This window comes from Callionymus lyra, chromosome 2 (genome assembly GCF_982586985.1).
Source record: "Callionymus lyra chromosome 2, fCalLyr1.hap1.1, whole genome shotgun sequence".
Lineage (NCBI taxonomy): Eukaryota > Metazoa > Chordata > Actinopteri > Syngnathiformes > Callionymidae > Callionymus > Callionymus lyra.
Genome location: NC_141819.1, coordinates 1,379,735 through 1,385,734, shown reverse-complemented (window position 1 = coordinate 1,385,734; position 6,000 = coordinate 1,379,735).

Here is a 6,000-nt window from a genome sequence, read left to right as displayed (position 1 = left end):
GTTTGATTATAGTTGAAAATTGTTGGATTATAGTTGAAAATTGTTGGATTATAGTTGAAAATTGTTTGATTATAGTTGAAAATTGTTTGATTATAGTTGAAAATTGTTTGATTATAGTTGGAAATTGTTTGATTATAGTTGAAAATTGTTTGATTATAGTTTAAATTGTTTGATTATAGTTGAAAATTATTTGATTATAGTTGAAAATTGTTTGATTATAGTTGAAAATTATTTGATTATAGTTGAAAATTATTTGATTATAGTTGAAAATTGTTGGATTATAGTTTAAATTGTTTGATTATAGTTGAAAATTATTTGATTATAGTTGAAAATTGCTTGATTATAGTTGAAAATTATTTGATTATAGTTGAAAATTATTTGATTATAGTTGAAAATTGTTTGATTTTAGTTGAAAATTGTTTGATTTTAGTTGAAAATTGTTTGATTATAGTTGAAAATTGTTTGATTATAGTTGAAAATTGTTTGATTTTAGTTGAAAATTGTTTGATTATAGTTGAAAATTGTTTGATTTTAGTTGAAAATTGTTTGATTATAGTTTAAATTGTTTGATTATAGTTTAAATTGTTTGATTATAGTTGAAAATTGTTGGATTATAGTTGAAAATTGTTTGATTATAGTTGAAAATTGTTTGATTTCAGTTGAAAATTGTTTGATTCTAGTTGAAAATTGTTTGATTATAGTTGAAAATTGTTTGATTATAGTTGAAAATTGATTGATTATAGTTGAAAATTGTTTGATTATAGTTGAAAATTGTTTGATTATAGTTGAAAATTGTTTGATTATAGTTGAAAATTGTTGGATTATAGTTGAAAATTGTTTGATTTTAGTTGAAAATTGTTGGATTATAGTTGAAAATTGTTTGATTATAGTTGAAAATTGTTTGATTATAGTTAAAAATTGTTTGATTTTAGTTGAAAATTGTTGGATTATAGTTGAAAATTGTTGGATTTTAGTTGAAAATTGTTGGATTTTAGTTGAAAATTGTTTGATTTCAGTTGAAAATTGTTTGATTTTAGTTGAAAATTGTTTGATTTCAGTTGAAAATTGTTTGATTTTAGTTGAAAATTGTTTGATTTTAGTTGAAAATTGTTTGATTATAGTTGAAAATTGTTTGATTTCAGTTGAAAATTGATTTTAGTTGAAAATTGTTTGATTTTAGTTGAAAATTGATTTTAGTTGAAAATTGTTTGATTATAGTTGAAAATTGTTAGATTATAGTTGAAAATTGTTTGATTATAGTTGAAAATTGTTTGATTATAGTTAAAAATTGTTTGATTTTAGTTGAAAATTGTTGGATTATAGTTGAAAATTGTTGGATTTTAGTTGAAAATTGTTGGATTTTAGTTGAAAATTGTTTGATTTCAGTTGAAAATTGTTTGATTTTAGTTGAAAATTGTTTGATTTCAGTTGAAAATTGTTTGATTTTAGTTGAAAATTGTTTGATTTTAGTTGAAAATTGTTTGATTATAGTTGAAAATTGTTTGATTTTAGTTGAAAATTGTTCGATTTCAGTTGAAAATTGTTTGATTATAGTTGAAAATTGTTTGATTATAGTTGAAAATTGTTTGATTATAGTTGAAAATTGTTTGATTTCAGTTGAAAATTGATTTTAGTTGAAAATTGTTTGATTTTAGTTGAAAATTGATTTTAGTTGAAAATTGTTTGATTATAGTTGAAAATTGTTAGATTATAGTTGAAAATTGTTTGATTATAGTTGAAAATTGTTTGATTATAGTTGAAAATTGTTGGATTTTAGTTGAAAATTGTTTGATTATAGTTGAAAATTGTTGGATTTTAGTTGAAAATTGTTTGATTTTAGTTGAAAATTGTTGGATTTTAGTTGAAAATTGTTTGATTTTAGTTGAAAATTGATTTTAGTTGAAAATTGTTTGATTATAGTTGAAAATTGTTTGATTATAGTTGAAAATTGTTTGATTATAGTTGAAAATTGTTGGATTTTAGTTGAAAATTGTTTGATTTCAGTTGAAAATTGATTTTAGTTGAAAATTGTTTGATTATAGTTGAAAATTGTTTGATTATAGTTGAAAATTGTTGGATTATAGTTGAAAATTGTTTGATTATAGTTAAAAATTATTTGATTATAGTTGAAAATTATTTGATTATAGTTGAAAATTGTTTGATTATAGTTGAAAATTATTTGATTATAGTTGAAAATTGTTTGATTTCAGTTGAAAATTGATTTTAGTTGAAAATTGTTTGATTATAGTTGAAAATTGTTTGATTTCAGTTGAAAATTGTTTGATTATAGTTTAAATTGTTTGATTATAGTTGAAAATTGTTGGATTATAGTTGAAAATTGTTTGATTATAGTTGAAAATTATTTGATTATAGTTGAAAATTGTTTGATTATAGTTGAAAATTGTTTGATTTCAGTTGAAAATTGATTTCAGTTGAAAATTGATTTTAGTTGAAAATTGTTTGATTATAGTTGAAAATTGTTTGATTTCAGTTGAAAATTGTTTGATTACAGTTGAAAATTGTTTGATTTCAGTTGAAAATTGTTTGATTATAGTTGAAAATTGTTTGATTATAGTTGAAAATTATTTGATTATAGTAGAAAATTGTTTGATTTCAGTTGAAAATTGATTTTAGTTGAAAATTGTTTGATTATAGTTGAAAATTGTTTGATTATAGTTGAAAATTGTTTGATTATAGTTGAAAATTGTTTGATTATTGTTGAAAATTATTTGATTATAGTTGAAAATTGTTGGATTTTAGTTGAAAATTGTTTAATTATAGTTGAAAATTGTTGGATTTTAGTTGAAAATTGTTTGATTATAGTTGAAAATTGTTAGATTATAGTTGAAAATTGTTTGATTATAGTTGAAAATTGTTTGATTATAGTTGAAAATTGTTTGATTATAGTTGAAAATTGTTTGATTTCAGTTGAAAATTGTTTGATTCTAGTTGAAAATTGTTTGATTATAGTTGAAAATTGTTTGATTATAGTTGAAAATTATTTGATTATAGTTGAAAATTATTTGATTATAGTTGAAAATTGTTTGATTATAGTTGAAAATTGTTTGATTATAGTTGAAAATTGTTGGATTATAGTTGAAAATTGTTTGATTATAGTTGAAAATTGTTGGATTATAGTTGAAAATTGTTTGATTTTAGTTGAAAATTGTTGGATTATAGTTGAAAATTGTTTGATTTCAGTTGAAAATTGTTTGATTTTAGTTGAAAATTGTTTGATTTCAGTTGAAAATTGTTTGATTTTAGTTGAAAATTGTTTGATTTTAGTTGAAAATTGTTTGATTATAGTTGAAAATTGTTTGATTTTAGTTGAAAATTGATTATAGTTGAAAATTATTTGATTATAGTTGAAAATTGTTTGATTATAGTTGAAAATTGTTTGATTATAGTTGAAAATTGATTATAGTTGAAAATTATTTGATTATAGTTGAAAATTGTTTGATTATAGTTGAAAATTGTTTGATTATAGTTTAAATTGTTTGATTATAGTTGAAAATTGTTTGATTATAGTTGAAAATTGTTTGATTATAGTTGAAAATTGTTTGATTATAGTTGAAAATTGTTTGATTTCAGTTGAAAATTGTTGGATTATAGTTGAAAATTGTTTGATTATAGTTGAAAATTGTTTGATTATAGTTGAAAATTGTTTGATTTCAGTTGAAAATTGTTTGATTATAGTTGAAAATTGTTTGATTATAGTTGAAAATTGTTTGATTATAGTTGAAAATTGATTATAGTTGAAAATTATTTGATTATAGTTGAAAATTGTTTGATTATAGTTGAAAATTGTTTGATTATAGTTTAAATTGTTTGATTATAGTTGAAAATTGTTTGATTATAGTTGAAAATTGTTTGATTATAGTTGAAAATTGTTTGATTATAGTTGAAAATTGTTTGATTTCAGTTGAAAATTGTTGGATTATAGTTGAAAATTGTTTGATTATAGTTGAAAATTGTTTGATTATAGTTGAAAATTGTTTGATTTCAGTTGAAAATTGTTTGATTCTAGTTGAAAATTGTTTGATTTCAGTTGAAAATTGTTTGATTATAGTTGAAAATTGTTTGATTATAGATGAAAATTGTTTGATTATAGTTGAAAATTGTTTAATTATAGTTGAAAATTGTTTGATTATAGTTGAAAATTGTTTGATTATAGTTGAAAATTGTTTGATTTCAGTTGAAAATTGTTTGATTCTAGTTGAAAATTGTTTGATTTCAGTTGAAAATTGTTTGATTATAGTTGAAAATTGTTTGATTATAGATGAAAATTGTTTGATTATAGTTGAAAATTGTTTAATTATAGTTGAAAATTGTTTGATTATAGTTTAAATTGTTTGATTATAGTTGAAAATTGTTTGATTTTAGTTGAAAATTGTTTCATTCTAGTTGAAAATTGTTTGATTTCAGTTGAAAATTGTTTGATTCTAGTTGAAAATTGTTTGATTTCAGTTGAAAATTGTTTGATTATAGTTGAAAATTGTTGGATTATAGTTGAAAATTGTTTGATTTCAGTTGAAAATTGTTTGATTATAGTTGAAAATTGTTTGATTATAGTTGAAAATTGTTTGATTATAGTTTAAATTGTTTGGTTATAGTTGAAAATTGTTCGATTTCAGTTGAAAATTGTTTGATTATAGTTGAAAATTGTTTGATTATAGTTGAAAATTGTTTGATTTTAGTTGAAAATTGTTTGATTCTAGTTGAAAATTATTTGATTACAGTTGAAAATTGTTTGATTATAGTTGAAAATTGTTTGATTATAGTTGAAAATTGTTTGATTATAGTTGAAAATTGTTTGATTTCAGTTGAAAATTGTTTGATTCTAGTTGAAAATTGTTTGATTATAGTTGAAAATTGTTTGATTATAGTTGAAAATTATTTGATTATAGTTGAAAATTATTTGATTATAGTTGAAAATTGTTTGATTATAGTTGAAAATTGTTTGATTATAGTTGAAAATTGTTGGATTATAGTTGAAAATTGTTTGATTATAGTTGAAAATTGTTGGATTATAGTTGAAAATTGTTTGATTTTAGTTGAAAATTGTTGGATTATAGTTGAAAATTGTTTGATTTCAGTTGAAAATTGTTTGATTTTAGTTGAAAATTGTTTGATTTCAGTTGAAAATTGTTTGATTTTAGTTGAAAATTGTTTGATTTTAGTTGAAAATTGTTTGATTATAGTTGAAAATTGTTTGATTTTAGTTGAAAATTGATTATAGTTGAAAATTATTTGATTATAGTTGAAAATTGTTTGATTATAGTTGAAAATTGTTTGATTATAGTTGAAAATTGATTATAGTTGAAAATTATTTGATTATAGTTGAAAATTGTTTGATTATAGTTGAAAATTGTTTGATTATAGTTTAAATTGTTTGATTATAGTTGAAAATTGTTTGATTATAGTTGAAAATTGTTTGATTATAGTTGAAAATTGTTTGATTATAGTTGAAAATTGTTTGATTTCAGTTGAAAATTGTTGGATTATAGTTGAAAATTGTTTGATTATAGTTGAAAATTGTTTGATTATAGTTGAAAATTGTTTGATTTCAGTTGAAAATTGTTTGATTCTAGTTGAAAATTGTTTGATTTCAGTTGAAAATTGTTTGATTATAGTTGAAAATTGTTTGATTATAGATGAAAATTGTTTGATTATAGTTGAAAATTGTTTAATTATAGTTGAAAATTGTTTGATTATAGTTGAAAATTGTTTGATTATAGTTGAAAATTGTTTGATTTCAGTTGAAAATTGTTTGATTCTAGTTGAAAATTGTTTGATTTCAGTTGAAAATTGTTTGATTATAGTTGAAAATTGTTTGATTATAGATGAAAATTGTTTGATTATAGTTGAAAATTGTTTAATTATAGTTGAAAATTGTTTGATTATAGTTTAAATTGTTTGATTATAGTTGAAAATTGTTTGATTTTAGTTGAAAATTGTTTCATTCTAGTTGAAAATTGTTTGATTTCAGTTGAAAATTGT